At 43.3% G+C, this 16,385-nt stretch overlaps 1 pseudogene; it reads left to right on the forward strand.

The window, feature by feature from the left end:
* Window positions 1-10,637: 10,637 nt before the first annotated feature.
* LOC131578661 (bifunctional heparan sulfate N-deacetylase/N-sulfotransferase 3-like) lies at window positions 10,638-11,768 on the forward strand (annotated as a pseudogene).
* The last annotated feature ends 4,617 nt before the right edge of the window (window positions 11,769-16,385 follow it).

Genomic DNA, 16,385 nt, shown 5'->3' on the forward strand with positions numbered 1-16,385 from the left:
CAAACTTTAACCAGCCTTCCAAGTGAGGGTGTACCTCAGCCATATGAAACAGCATCAACACTTCCATACATCCACCTCTTCTTTTCCTGTCTGAAAACTGCTTGCAGTATTTTCCAGACACATCACTTTGGCTGCTGACAGACAATCCCTAACTTTGACTGGTCCCCACGTCCTGTCTCACCTCAGTGATTGCCAGCTGATGAGCTCTCAGTTTGGAGCAGACAGTGCTGCCATTGATCCTGCAGATGAAAGATGAAACTATGCTGATTTTTCCAGCTGACTGTGAATGACATTCTGCTTTGGGAAGTGTTTGTATTACTGCTCAACTGAAGTGCTGGATATAGCAGTTTGAATGTTTTCCCTCTTTGCAATGTACAAGACTATTTTAGAACTTCTCTTTTGTTATTGGTGTGGAAAACAAATGGATTTTAGGGTAATAATACAGATTCTTAACTCTATTTTATTACATATTCTAAAATCAATTTTTAACAGAAGTTTTAATTACACATTACTTTCTTTCAAAGGGCAGAGATGCTCCAGATTGTTGGTTGTGCTTGCAGAGACTTGGTTTCTTTTTAATTTTCTTCCATCCCCATTATCCCTTTCCTGTAACCAATTTCAATATTGCTAAGGAGCTTTCACTCAAATTGACATACATTTGAAAAAAACTCACTAAAATTAATACATTCTGAATCAATGCTGCTATTATTTATTTTTTTTTTGTATATTTATTATCTTGGAACCTCTGACCCTGATATAATGGGAAGGAAGAGTCTTTTCTCTCTTTTCATAAGCAAATTTCTTGGTAAATTGCAATGGAAAATGCTCAGTCCTCCTCATTAATGGATCTGTCTTACACTTCACATGGCATGACTTGAGCAGTAAAGGGTGGGTTTGCAGCTCACACCAGACACACCTAATGAATTCCTGAGCTGCTTGAATTCCAGAGCTGCCCATTTGATCATTGTGCAAAGATGACAGTTGTCTCCATACCCTGATGAACGTGGAACAAAACATATTTATAACAATAGTTTATTCTAAGCCTGGAGATAAAACTGCCTTTCTGCTGCCAAGCAGTCAGCACCCACAGCATGCAATGAGCAACTTCCTTCCACTGGTTTGAAAGACATTACTTTCATGTATGCAGATAGTGAGATTTTTTAGGCTAAGTTATTGAAAATTAAATAGAAAGTTCTGAAAAGAAACAATAAATGGGTTTTCCATCTGAAAGCCAGTGGCTTTATAGGGAAAATCCCTAAGTGTGGCTGGTTTCCTGTATTGTTTGCTACAGAATAGTCATTACACACTTCACAAGTGAAGGGTATTGTAATCACAATAATGGAAAAATATAGCTCAATTGTAAACTTGAACAGTGTTGGGGTTTTTTCTTTTCTGAGAGAGCCTCTTAGCTGATTACATTTTGGACCACAAGCATTTCTTAAATGTTAGGCCACATTTTTCTCCTCATTATATAGATGCAACTTGTAAAGAAAACCTTTTCCAGTTTCACGAGTTTCTGATTAATCCGAAGAGCATTATAAATCTACAATAAGTTTGCCTTTTGACTAGCAGCATTTGTAATAGCTTTAAAAAAGTAATCATGAAATGACTAATAACAAGCAATTGCCTTGATGCTCCTTGTTTTCAAATACCTATCTCAATTTAATGTCTTCCTGCAAGAAATTGCCAACAAAAATAATACAAATAAAAATGAGTGTTTGGTTAAAAGATGTCTCTAAACTTTGAAGTGGCAGGACTGGAAAAAGTATTTCTTTATAAATGGAAAAGTGTTGCTATTACAAGTAACGCTCCAAACGGTGACGACCCTTCTGACGTGCAGTGTAATCAGTCTGTACATGGTATGAGCAATCTGTGCTGGGAGTTGGAGTAATGATCACCATACCAAAAATAACCAAAATTTTGCACAGGTTTCAGCAGGACCAGGAGTTCATTTGCAGATGTAGAGCCATGCAGTGGTTAGAAGCGTTTCTTGCAGCAATTGCCTGAAATTGCTGAGACCCTGAGACAGGGTGGGATTCAGTTCATTTGAGGAAGAGAGATTGCTGACGGTGCAGAAGGACGTGGAACAGGTGAAGACTTGAGCTGGAAGCAAAACATGAATGGGAAAGGGAGCATTTGTGTGTAGAGGCCAGCAGTGAGAAAGGCAGAAAGCTGAGTCCTTAGTTCACGGTGGAGTCTAGCAGTTGTCTAGATGTGTCTCTGTCTTGCCTGCAGTTCAGTAGGTTTTCCTCCTCCCTGATTTCTTGTCTGGATTTACTACTCATTTTCCTATTTTTTTGTCAAGTACTGTGTGCCAGGCAGAAATCCTGGCCAGAAGCGCAGTCAGCGGTGTCCTAAGATGTATTGCTCAAAGAACAGCTGAGACATCACTCCCAGTTCACGCTGCATTGACAGCTCAAGAGCAAAAAACCTGAAAAGTAGCACCAAGGATGATGAAAGCTGTTAATATTCCTGCCAGAAGCGCTCAGCGCTGCAGCTGGTGACGCTGAGCACCGCAGCCCTCAGCTGTGAGGTGTCTGGCACATCTCGGTGAGCAACCAAGTGCTTCCGAGGACAAGCGCTCTCCAACACGTTTCTGTCCAGGCTGGCCAGCGATAACCTAAAAACAGCTGCTCAGAGAGAAGGGTAGGAGAGAAACCGTGAGTTTGAGCTCACAGCTGAGAATTTTAGTCACTTGACTTCCACCCCATGCTTCCTAGCCTGTTCTAAGAAAAGTAGAGTCCCCAAAACAAGACTCTGTCAGGATATTGTCCCGGTCGAGAAGCTTAATCTGGGAGAAAATCCCTTTCTGTAGAATACTGAGAGGGCAACAGGATTTCAGATGGAGTCTCTGTTCCAAGGATCAATAACCTTATACATTGTAAACCCTTTTGACAAGTTCTCTTTTCTGCTCTAAGTCTAGCTGATGGACCTTGCGCTGTTTTTTAGCTTAGAAGACAGTAAAATTTGGGGTATTCAGTGTGTCATGAGAATTAAAGGGAGAAAAAGAGGAGAAAGTAAATGACAGTATTCTTGAATTACAAGCTGTCAATTCTCCTGATGTTTGGAAAGGCAACGTTCGGGTGACTTTTCTCCTTGAAGTTTTTGCCTTGCATCAGTCACAGAAAGGAAGGTTTGGACAGACAAGCACCAGTGATGGAGTTAATCCGATGTATTGAACTGTCAGCCATTAGGTGAGCTAACAATCACTGGGCAATTGTAGGTAAATGAGCTCGATCAAGAGGGCACTTGTAAAATTTATTAATTTTATTTCCCTTTTGTGGAAGCTGATGCAGTTCAGACGGGGAACCGTAACTCCCTCACCTGCAGTAATGGAGCAGCTCCATCTCCAGAGCGAGGGATGCAGGGTATCAGTGAAAAATGCAGTGGGACTAACTGTGTTTAACATAGGGTTAGGAAATTCAATCAAGAAAAGCAGCGAGGCTGCAAACACATTAACTGGCATTCTCTCAAGATTTTAACCCTACATTGTCTTGACAAAATGGAATTGACCTCACGGAATTTCCACCCTTGCCTTTTCCCGGCTCAGAAATCGGCCTAAAGCTGCTCCGAGAGCGGGGGATTGGGCGGGAGGGTGCGACTTCAACTTCCCCTCAGCGCGCCTGCAGCACGGGCTTCCTAAATTGGTTTCGGAGGAGCGGGGAAGAAAAATCCTAAATCCTACTTTATTTAAGACAGGGATTAAGAATCCCACAAGGGAGGGCGCGGCGGCCCTCGTGTGGGAGGGGGGCGCGGCAGGTGCCGTGAGGGGCGGGCCCGCGGCTCGCTGAGGGCGGGAGCAGCCTGAGGGCGGCAGCAGCCTGAGGGCCCGGGCCCGGGGCCGCCCCCGGCCCGGCCGAGCCTCGGAGGAGGGCGGGCGATGCGGGAGGAGGCGCGGCGGAGCCCCCGGCCGCCCCTGGCCGGCGAGCGCGGCTCCTCCTCCGGGAGGGCGCGGCGAGGCTGGCGGGCGGTGCTGCAGCCCCGGCGGCAGCCCCGCCGCACCTCCGCGCCCGGGGCGACTCCGCGCCCGCCGGGTGCCGGCGCCTGTCCCGGAGGAGCCTGTGCTGAGGGCACGGCCGGCAGCGGGCTCTGAGGCAGCGCGGGGGGACATGTCGGCGGAGCGCGGCTGGAGGTGAGCAGCGGGGCGGGCGGTGCCCGCGGGCCCGGCGCGGCCGAGCCGCACAAGTCGGCGCTCGCCGGCCCCCTGATCCCGGCAAAGTTGTGCCCGAGCCGGCCGCAGGCTCCCGCTCCGCTGCGGGCACCGCCCGGGCCGGGAGCGCGGCGGGACGGGGCGGCTGCCCGGCGCTGAGGCTCCCGCTGCGGAGGCAGCGTTTGCGGGGCTGTTCGCTGGTGTTTCTTGGGCTTTGGGTTGGTTTTTCTTGTTTCCCGGCGCACTCGGCATCTGCCCGGCGCGGTCCCCGCAGCAGCCCTTCAGTGGCCGGGCTTTTCCCTTTCGCTCTCCTCGCGGCGTTCTGCGCGACGCTGTTGCCCTCTGGTGTTTGTGAGAATTGGTTATGGCTCTGTTGGGGAGCAAAATTTGTCAGCCTAGTGCGGTAATTCTTCATAACTTCAGGTGGTTATAGCTGCTTGGATTCCCCAAATGCCATCAGAAATGGATGTGTGTTGCTGCTCGTTTCAGCTGTCATGTGCAACCCTCGGGAAACGGCAGAAAACTTTTCTATTATTCAATTCACTCCCTGGTGTGCTGTGCTGGATAATTGCTTCAGGGTTTGGTGTGGTGGGGGTTTCTCTTCCTAAGAAAATGGTAAGTGAAAGAAACGGGGTTTCTCTCGCTCTCAGCATCCCAGGCAGTTCTCTCTGAAGGAATGGTGCTGAACTCTGCCTTATTAACTCTTTATTCTTGGCAGCTGTAGGAGAAAAGGGAAGTAATGGTATGGGCATGGACCAGACAGTGTGCTGGACATGTATCTCAGAGACCTTGAGCAAATCATTTACTGTTTAGATAGTGAAGTTTCTGCAATTGCTGAAGAATTACAGGGTTTATCTCAGAAAAATTGTGTGATGTCAGGAGCTTAAAGCTCTTCCTGTAGAAAGTATTGTGTGAAGGTGAAGAGTGATGTGAAGACTAAACCAAACTTCTATGTTCTGTTGAAGTCTTCAGAGCCTTCTTTTAAACTATTTTTAAACATTGTACGTTTAATGGTTATAAATATTTTTTCTTGACAAACTGTCATGTATGGATCTCTATCCTGGATCTCTATCACTAGAGACTTTTCAAAGGTGTCTCTAGTGCTGCATTAGGCAATGCAGCATGGAGCTAAGGATGTCACAGGTACAGTAGAAACTGAGAACTGCTTACCTCAAAGATTTGAAAAAGAATGAAAAGAATTTCTATCCACCAGAATTGCTGTGCTGCCTAAACCATTGCCTTTTTTTTTTTTTATTTCCTTCACAGCTATGAGAGAATATAAGCCCTTCAATATTCACACATTCCAGGGTTTGTTATGTGATATTAAAGGGTCTCAAAGACTTCCCTTGTCATGTCTCATATCACCATTTTTACAAGCTGAAAATATCTTTTTAATATGCAGTTGTAAGGTCTCATTCTCAGCCTGGATTTACTCCTTTGAGCTGTTGAATACTTCAGTCAGTAAAATAATGCTGTAAGTAGGCATGCTCAGGGTTTGGACGCTAGTTTGGTGTTTTTGTCACTGATTGAACAATCTGAGCCCTGCTGTTCACCCCAGGTTTGGTTGTGTTCAGTTGCACTTTGCTGCTTCCTACCATATCATCTCTATATCCAAAGATTTCCATTTTAGTAACGCTAAAATGACTTCAGAATGCTTCCTTTGAGGAACTTGTATTTCTTAGTGACTGGCCAGAGCAGACCTTTATGTTCAAAGCAGTTAAGCAGCATTCTAATCATGTGAGATTTAAATGTCTGTAGTAATACACTAAACAATATGCCTCCTTTTTTTCTGCTCTTCATTTAAAACTCATCCTTTGTGTAATAAATCACCAGCATGTCACCAGCACTGTGGCACTGTCCAGGCAGGTAAAGAACAGGATGAGAATGATGGGGATTATTAGAAGAGAATTATTTAAAATATGTCCCCAGAAAAATGTGATCTACCTGAATAATATTGATGGATACTCAACCCAGAACTAGCTCTCTTTTAGTAGTTCTTGATGAAAAGGGTTTTTGTTACCCTTTAACAGGATGTTTTTACTTATAAATTTGACCCAGCTGTATTGTTTCTTCTCAAGGGTCACAGTAAGCAGTTGCCCTAGCACGGGCCTGAGGTAAGACTAAACCAGAGTTTTCCTACTGGGCTTTGACAAATTTGATTTGAGAACAATTCCTCACTTATTTATGGATATTTCAGTTGAGACCATTGCTTTGGTCTTGGTATTACCACAGCGCAGAAAAGTTTCTTGTCATTTTAAAAATTGTGTTGATAGTCATGACTCAACTTTAATAGACTTTTTATTTTTAAATTCTGTGCAGTTCTTTGTGCCTGTGCAGGTACCTAGTTTCTTACTTGAGCATCTTTTTTTACTGGATTGAGAACTCCTGTGAAGAATTTAGTAGGCTGTGTTCCCTGGAAGAGTTTCCATTAAATTATCAGGGTGACGTGATTTACAGAAGTCAAGAATTTGGTCATTTATTCTTACCAATGAAACAACAAACGAAAGAAAGCTGCAAGTGGTAGGAACTCGAGGTGTGCTTCATGTCTTTGGGGTTCCTCACAGTATTTGTTCTGTCATCAGTGGCACTTTGTTAGTGAATTTAAAAACCTGAAACAGAACAAGCAGAGCAATGATAAACCCCCCAAGCCAATCCAAACTGAAGATCTCTATTCAGATGCAGCTATTTTGTGCTGGTTGCCTGCAGATGCCTGTAATTGTGACTGCCCAGCAGTGCTGTTCAGAGTGCTAAATCTTCTGCTTAAGAAGGTGATATTTCTTTATACTGCCAGCAAGATTTTCATGTGAACTAGTTCTGGGCTTCTGCAGTAGATGACAGGAGCACTGAGCCTTGCTGTCTGTGTTCATAACAAAATGCAACACTTGCTTCCGTGACTCAGCTTTCTCTTAGCAAGATCTTCTCCATAGTGAGACTGTAAGTGAAAAACCAAATTCTGAATATTCCAAGATGCTAATTTTCACCTTAAAATGAGCATTTTGGTACCTGCTACTTTGAGCAGCAGAGGTAAAGGGTTCAGGTCTAAATTTTAACATGGTGGCATGAAAATGCAAAATAGGACATCAAATGCAGGTTGTAGGAGAACAAATGGAGGTTCTTTTAAAGCAATGAAGTTCTAGATAAAAAAAAACATGCAAATTTTATTGCTTCAAACCATGGAAAAATACCATATGAATTATTCTATAGGTAAAATTTATTGTGACATCAGCTTTGTGGAACTTTGGATTCATATAATATCTGACACCTGTTCTCAAGTGCTTTGAGGTACAGGTGGGACCACATTCCTCTGTCACTGAATTCCATGACTGTAGAAATCAAAAAGAGCTGAGACTGCTTATGCTATCTATGGGGGTTTTTTCATGTTTTTTTTCACTAGAACAATACTAACAAGCTTGAACTCTTGTGCAGACTTCCTAGACTCTTTCTGTTTTTTTCCTTTAAGCCTTTTTCTTATTCTTGGATATTTTTTATTGCTGTCGAAGCTATCATGACTTTTCCTTCCTTTAATAAAGTATTGTGTTCTTTTGTAATGAAAGTGAGACTCTTCAGGTACTGTCCTCTTCTGAAATGCTGCTTCTCACACACTCACTGTAGGTACATTGAGAATTAGACCTTTTGTCTGGTTTTACTGTAGGAAATGATAGTGAGCAAGGACCATCTTCCCTGAAGCCACGTCTAGAGATGTGATAAAGGTCGCTGTCCCAATCTCCATAGGTCCCACGGTGTGTCATGTGAGGAGCATCCCAAGGATGGCGCTGTCAGGGGTGCACTGTGAGTTATTTTAGCTGTAATACAGCACTAGAGTATCCAGCAAGATCTGTTGCTCAGGGGAAAATGCTGCTGTCCCTGGAGGAAAGCAACTGTATCTTGTCAAGGCTTAGAGAACTCTTTGAATTGTTTGTTTTCTTCTTCCTGCGTTCTTTTGAACTCCTGCCATACAAACCAGCAGGTGAAAATTACGTGAGCCTCAAGCTGATACAAGAGAGCGTGCATTTAAAACTTGTGCCTTGCTCTGTTCCGTCCTGCTTCCTGACTGTCTTCAGCAGGGACTGTGCCAAGTCTGGCTGTGTCCTGCTGCCTCAGAGAGTTCCTCATTCCTCACAGAGGAACCTCACATCTGTCTTGGCAGTTCCAGCCACTCCTCCTTGCAGCTGCCCGCTGTAGCCCCACGGGGGTGCCTGCAATTAGGAGCTGAGGATACAATGACTGGGCTTTTCTTGAAGCAGACACGGGTTTCTGGGCTGGCTCCAGATTTTCCTCTCTATGGAATGGCATTAGGAACCGTGTCCTTGCTGCAAGTGTTTCTTGGGTTGCAACCCTTGTGTAATACCCAGTTCAAGCAGCTCTGTCTCATCGGCCCTTCCTTGCTCTGAGCTTAGGTCAGTGTCAATTCTCACTTTTTCTGTATCTGGACCAGCCAGGTCTGTGGTTGTCAAAGACAAGTAGGTGTATGTAGAGCTTTCCTGCAGAATGCAGTCAGTGATAATTTTAGGCACTAAAATGATGTGTTTCTTGGCATTCAGGCAGCTGAGCTGGAAACCCAAGATGAAGAGAACCCTTGGTGTGTGTCATGAAAAATCATCTGTCTGGAAGCCTCTGTCTGGTGTTAACTCATTCAGGGTGGAACTTCTCTTTGTCACCTGACTTGTTCCCATGTTAAATGTCTCTGTTATGCCATCCAGACTGAAATTCTTGAAGCTGGTGTGGCAAGGATCAGACATTTCAATGCTTAAGAATGTTAATTTCTTCTAAAGGTACTTCCATGTTGTTGTTTGGTCTTTCTGCATTCCTCAGGTTTTTTTTCAGACAGAAACCGAGAAGCTGGGGTTGTGTTATTTTAGTCCAGCACTGATTAGTGAGCGTGGGTGAAGGGCAGGTTTCCTGCCCAAAAGCTTTGAGCAGGACTTTGTGCAGCTGCAGGTCAGGTTCAAGGCTGGGTTCAAGTCTTCCCAGAAGAGAAGGGATTGATAAAGAGGTATCTGAGTAGACAGTGAGGAGAGTAAAATCTATGCAGACAGCAGGAATCTTGCTCTGACTCTTAACTATGAATGAGACGGCTCACGTATGCTCGCTCTCGATGCTGAATTTTGCGGTTTTGATGAATAGAATGCCTTGGAGTTTCTTTTCCTCTCCCTCATCTGATCTTTCTCGTTTAGTTTTACTTGATGCTCATCTTGGCACCAGGAAGATCTGTCTTCAGGGTTTAATTAAATTTGTGGACATGACATAGGTACTGTTAAGTACATCATATTTTTTAGCTTTTTTGAAAATCTGGAGCGAAAGACCAATTTGCTTACAATGTAGGAATAAAAAAAGAAACCAACCAGGACTGGAAGGATTAAGCTCTCAGTTGGGAAATGACCATGTTAATGCCACACCTTATCCTAATCCCATTTCCAAATGGACCTGGGTGCAAACTACGCTGAAGTTAGAGTGGCCATGTTCTAGATCTTCACACACCTAATATTTTCCAAGATCTGCTTTGAAGCTTTGTTTATGACTTATGATCATTATTTTATGCTTGTCACACCATCCAGTTGTTTTACTAGGGAATTTTGACAGCAGTTGTACTGCTGGCTTGAAAAATTATTCTTTCCTTAAATACAAGATAAAGCATAAGTATATCCTTAGGTGATCTGCCTGTTAGGTTTAACTTTTGAGTTATGACTTTCTCTTCTCCAATTTAAGAGCTTGATTATTGTATTTTGTTTTTAATGCAATGAATTGGCAAGTGCTTCTAACAGTCTGCAAGACTCCACAGTCCAGAGAAATGCTTTGTTTTCCTCTGATGTTGCAGGAAGGAGGTTTTGCTTTGAAAACATTCCTACAGTAGATGTAATATAGAGTGCATCAGTGTATGTTTGTACAACAGTTGTGTACGTTCTTAGTTCTTGGGAAAACTAATAAAAGATAAAATTTGTTTAATCATGTTCCCCCAGCTTTTTAGGAGTAGAAGGAAGAAGTTGATAAATTTTCTTCAGTATTTTGGTTGTTAGCAGCTGTCTACTTGGGAATTAACTTTTATCTTTAGGTGAAAATAATTTCTAAAGCACAGTAAATACTTTGCTTTTACGCCTTGCTTTTCAGTACCTCTTCCTACTTTATTTGATCCTCTGAGCTGAGGAACCTGTGAGATTCAGAGACCTTCAAATGCACGTGGCAAGTAGTGGGAGCAGGGAAAAAAAATACATTATTGCAAGATTTGGAGCTGTTGGTCTCCAACTCTCTGGCTGGCAGTGGTTTCTTTACTCCCCATTAGTTTAAGCAGGTGATACTTCACAAGGTGCTGCCTCAATTAAATCTCTGATTTTCTTTTCTTCTAGGCCATACCTTGGGTAAAGCTCTGTGGAAGACAGATGTGTGTGCTGCAATGGTGACAGAAATATTTCAGAGGACTGGAACAAGTTGTTGAGAATCTGTGTTTGTTTTTCATGCTGCTGTTGAGAGCTATCTAAGGCAAGTAAACACCATGAGTTTTATCCTGAAACTTGACAGACATTTCCAAAGAAGAGTAATTTTGCTGGCCACTTTTTGTATGGTGAGCATAGTTATTTCTGCCTACTACTTGTAGAATGGCTACAAAGAGGAGAATGAGCTTCCTGAAACCTCTTCAGAAGTGGAATGTGGTGATCCTCAACCGTTGCCATCCAAGCTGATGGAGATGAAGAGCACGAAGCCCATCGATCCCCTGAGGACAGACCTGGTAGTGCTGGTGTTTGTGGAAAGCCAGCACTCAAGCTTAGGCCAAGATATAATAACCATTCTGGAATCCAGCAGGTTTCAGTTTCACCTTGAGATTGCATCTGGGAAAGGTGACCTCCCAGTGCTTCTAGACAAAAGCAGAGGCAAATACGCTCTCATAGTGTATGAAAATATTCTGAAGTAGGTGAATATGGACTCTTGGAACAGAGGCCTTCTAGATAAGTACTGCCTGGAGTACGGTGTAGGTGTGATTGGATTTCACAAAGGCACTGAGAACAGCTTGCAGAGCTTTGAGTTGAAGGGTTTTCCTTTCCATGTCCACAGCAATCTGGGTGTTCAGGACTGTTGCATTAACCCTCATTCCCCACTGCTCCATGTGACTAAACCTTCTAAGCTTGAGGAAGGGCCCTTGCTTGGAAATGCCTGGGCCGTTTTCCAGGTTAATCACACAACTTATCAACCAGTGATATTTGCAAAAGTAAAGACACCAGAAAACCTTTCTCCACCTGCTGCTCTAGGTGCTCTCTATGCCACAGTAATACATGACTTGGGGCTCCACGATGGGATTCAGCGAGTCCTTTTCGGCAGTAACTTGAATTTTTGGCTGCACAAGCTGATTTTCATAGATGCCATCTCTTTCCTGTCTGGAAAGAAACTCACCCTATCCTTGGATAGGTACATTCTGGTTGACATAGATGATATCTTCGTTGGCAAGGATGGAACAAGGATGAACACCAACGATGTAGAGGTAAAGTATGTGCACAAACTGATGGTCAATGCAGCAAAGCGGTATTTTCATCTGAAAGTGAATAGTTGTTCATGGTTGGAACTGGAGGGCTCCACTCAGGAGCTGTTCATATTTATTGCACTTGTTGTGAGTCTTACAAGCAGGAGGTGAATGTGGTGAGCAGCAGTAAATGGCAGCATCAAATGTGAAGAGTGGACTGGGTTATTGGCTGTTTGAGATAGGTTTGGATGTCAGGAGCTGTTTGCAGCATTTCACCTCTCTCATCTCTGTTATATGGCACTTGCTTGCAGGGAGGGTTTGTGCTAATATTGCTCTTAAAAGCTGTCAGTAAATGACTGGACAATTTCCATTTGAATGTTTAGAGCTGTACATTCCTGAAGGTCCTTTTCCACTCTGTTGTGCTGTTCAAGTGAGGTGACAGTGGTTGGTCAGTGGCACTAACATCTTCCCATTATTTCTTCCTGTGTTTCTTGTGTGCTTTTTGTGAGGAGTGTTGTCCCAAAGCAGGAAATAGGAGATCACCTTTCTCAACTTGGTCTAGAAGCTGCAAATCTCTAACATCCTGATTGTTGCCCTGTTTGCACTAAAGAGAAGGGAGAATGTTTTCTTAGAAGTTTGTTAATGGGATGAGGAACTGCAAGAAGGAAAGACAAGGACAGCACTGCATGCAGTGGGTCATTTTTGTTTCATTTTTAACCAAGTTTTTGGGTTTCTTCAGTGTTAATACACTTGTCAAGCCACAGCAGCTCTGCATTCTTTGCTCTCTTAAATGAAAGGTTTGACCCTGCGGTTAAACTTTTAATTTGCTTTAAAATTGCATTTGCTCTTTTCCAAAACATTCTCTGTCCATGCACTTCAAAATGAGATTTACCTCCTTGTTAAGTAGGTGTTTTCCTTAGGCAAACAAATCCCATGGGAGAGAGCAGAAATAAAGGTGAAGCTTCCTAAATGGTTTTTCCATGGAGAAGAGGATGGCAGTGTTTGAGTTAGGTGAGTGAGCATCCTTGAAGAGTCTCCTGAATGCAAACTCAGATGGCAGGAAAAAAGTCAAGTCTGGCCAGCATCACTGGCAGAACTTGTGTTGTTCTGCAGGAGCAGAACTTTCTGGTAACAAGGTGGCTGAAATAAAGCCTGAATAAATCCATCACTGAGTTGTGCAGTAGCAGTCGGAGACAGCACGTTTTGTATTGTTTGTCTTTGCAAGTGACACCTTAGGATTGTCATTTGAAAAGAAGTTGGGATGTTGAATTGCCAGAGTTATATACCAGAAGCAGGAGACTATTGAGACAAATTTGGTTACAGCAGATAGAGAAGGATAAACCATATTGTTTGGGGAAAATAATTTGCAGTATGTCAGAAAGTAATCTTCCCAAAATAAAACTGTCCCATTAAATAGAAGTAATATCAAAGTGGAAATAACTTTTAAGTGGGATAATTTCATTTATACAGAACTGTGTTCTGAAACAATGGAATCTGAAAAAAGTGTTCCCTTCTGAGTCTTCATCTACTTAGAGTTAAAATGTTGTATTAAACATGTTGTTAGGGCTGTCAGATGCAATGCATCTTCATTGCTATTAATATCAAAGGAGTTCTCCTCGGTGGCACAATGACATGTGGAAGGAATGAAACAAAATCAGTTTGCAGTAGTTGGAAACACGTTATTGTAAAGTGTATTTGCAAATAAATGACATCTCATTAAACAAGAGTTTTAGTGAGTTCTGCTGCAGTGCCTGTGACAGAGAATTGGGCGCTGCAAGTGTGAAAAGAGGTTCTAAATGTAGACTTTGTATCATTTCAGTACTCAAGATTAGCTCATTTCCACTAGGCACACATTTCTAATAAAAACATGGATGTTTTTCTGGCTCTTGACCTGCGGCACAGATTTTGCATTAGGTGGTGTACATTATTCTGTACCTGTTAATCCTCATGTGGTCCATTTCCTCCCTGTATAGGCAGGCAATCACAACAGTTGATTCTACTGATTTTGGTAGTGCAAAGCTTGTAGATAAAACATAGCATTACTTAGAACAAAACTTTCTGAAAAACATCTGTTTCTGGATTTGGAACTGTGGCTTTGATGGTGGTTGGGTTTTTTGGGTTTTGGAGGGGGTTTTTTAGGTGGTTGTTTGTTGTTGTGCTTTGTTGGTTTGGTGTAAGGAAGTGTTGCTGTGCTCTGTCCAAATCTTGCAGCTTACACACCAATCGCTACAATGTCTGTGAACATTTTTAAAGTTTTCATCTTTGCATCCCCAAATGTGGAAAACACAATTCCTGCAGTTCTGTGGTTAGAAACATAGAATGCTATAACCATGTAGTTTGGAATAGACCTTTGAGATGATGGGGTCCAACTATTAATCCAGCACTGCCAAGCCTACTAGCAAATCATGTTCCTAAATATGAGGCAGAGCAAGTAAATCCTCTCAGAAGTTTGTGTGTAAACACACAGTATCCCCCTGGTTTGCTCTTCCAGACTATCTGAAAACTTCCACTGGAATATCTGGATCCATGTCCTGCTGCTCCTGTGTGGAGTTTCTGTAGTCTGGCTGCTCCCAGTCTCCCCACTGTTATCTCAGTGCTCTGATGACACTGGAATAGGGGCTCCTTACTTCTCCTCGCAGCACCAAGGGCGTGTTTCAAAATTTACTGCAAGAGATAGAACCTTTTCTTTCAGCTGGAGACACAGTGATGGTCTTCACTGAAGGAAAGATGGCTTTTGACACTGAAGTTCATAATGAGTTGGATAGAAACAAGAAATGACTATTCCTGGAAGAACTGGTTTTTTCTTGAGCTGTGGAGACTGCTTCTGAACCTCCCTGTAATTAAACAGCACTGTGTCTTACTCGACACACAGAGCAGTTCCTCAGATGGTGTAAGCTGTCAAAACATCCATTGATTTCAGAGGAACTATGACAACTTAGAAGAGTTATAGATTAGTCTTAATTCTCCAGCAGCAACTTGAGATATGCGGAACTTAATTAGACTGGCATCACGAGTGTGAGAAACATAAAGGCATACCAGAATGTGGTTTGGGGTTCTTGGAGTGTTCATATATTTCATTAAGAAAAGTCTAGTTTGTTTTCTTGATGTCTCAAGAAGTTGTTAGAGTTTTTCATCTGAATCTTTGGGCTCTGGCTCAAAATGTGTTAGAGGTTTTCCAGAATCAGAAATGTAGGGATGAAATATGGATACACTTGGAGCTGAGTTTCACGCATTAGAACTCAGCTAGGGCACTCATGTCTTCTACTGGCAGTGCCTGCCTTGTCGTGGGTTATTCTTATTTCCCAGATATCAGGGGAGAGCATGCTGCTAGTGGTCTGCTTCAGCATCAAGTGCTGATTTGCAACAACATCAACAGCAAAAATGCTGCTCAGTCCTCCAGTCAAATTAAAAAAAAGTGAAAAAAACCCAGCTAGATTCCCTGACTGCTGACTTGGTCCAGCTATACAGTGTCTTTTCCAGCTTCTCTTTTCCCCTCTTTATGTCTGGACACACTTGTACAGTTGATAAAGGCAAATCAGTGCATACCAGTTCTGTAATGACCTTTATCTTATACTTTTATTCCTCTGTAAGATACCTTTGATATCCTAGTGTGGCTTTGTTCCTGTATGGCTTTGGATGTATTAGTTTCAGAGAGTGTGCTGATAGAAACTAATGTGGAAACATCTGTTAAACCAACATCCATTCATTTACATCTAGCATTAGAGCTGCTCCACATATCTCTAATTACATTACTGTTTTATGTCTTAAGTGCTTACTCAACTCTGAAAATATAAACTGTGGGGTTCTAAGTACTCTTCTTGAGATAGCATCAAAGCAAGAAATGAGTTGGTGCTTAATCCACAGCCTGATCTTTGTCACCACTTCCCGTGTGACACCGAGACAAGGGCTCGTGATGTGTGAGAGAGATGGATGGATGGCTTTGTGTATCCATAAAGCTTCTTGGGCTCTGTCCCACGATTCTCCTGACAGAATCCTTCCCAGGTTTTGCTTTGGCCTGAAGTAGCAGACAGCTCCTGGGAAGTCAAAAGGGGTAGGAGTGGAGCTTAGAGAGAGAAGAGGTTTTTCCTAGGCCTTGCTTCAATGTCATAGGAGAGAGTGAAGCAGTAAGCAGATTTCAGCTCTGCTCAGCCCTCTTGTCATTTGTTGTTTGCACCTGTAACACTGTGGAAGAGCTGCATCCCCTTTGGTCTGTTTCCATCATGACTCTTTTTGTGACCTCCCTGCTGATAAGCAAGTCAGTCTAGTTTTGTAAATCCTTGCACAAGCAAGACCAAAAGCAGGTCCAAGTCCCATTCATCCAACTGCCTCAGGCAGAAAAGCTGGCTGCTGCCCCTCCTCCATTGCAGATTGTCACAAATACTAATCCAGGAACTTGGGTTGTGCCCCCATTTTCCCTTTTTTGTGTGAACATAGAGAACCATTTGCTGTGTGACTCACAAGGGTTGTGTTCCATCAGAGACCATGCCAGGGTTTCTCTGGTCCCCAGTGCTGCAGGCAGAAGTGTTGTCACCCCGTTGTGCATCTGCTCCCAGCCCGAGTTCAGGCTGGCCGAGGGAGTGATCAGAAGGGGAACAGGTTTTGTGCAGCACTGCTCTACAGCAAGGGGCTCCTTCCAGGGCTGGGCAGTGCTCTGCTGTTCCCTGCATCAGCTCCAGCAGAAACATTCCCCAGCTCCTGATGGTCTCCAGCCAAGCCAGCAGCAAAATGCTGACTGATGGTTTCCATGGGCTGGGACTGTTGTCTCTGGGTAACACCAGCATTCTGCTG

Source organism: Poecile atricapillus, chromosome 4 (assembly GCF_030490865.1).
Source record: "Poecile atricapillus isolate bPoeAtr1 chromosome 4, bPoeAtr1.hap1, whole genome shotgun sequence".
Lineage (NCBI taxonomy): Eukaryota > Metazoa > Chordata > Aves > Passeriformes > Paridae > Poecile > Poecile atricapillus.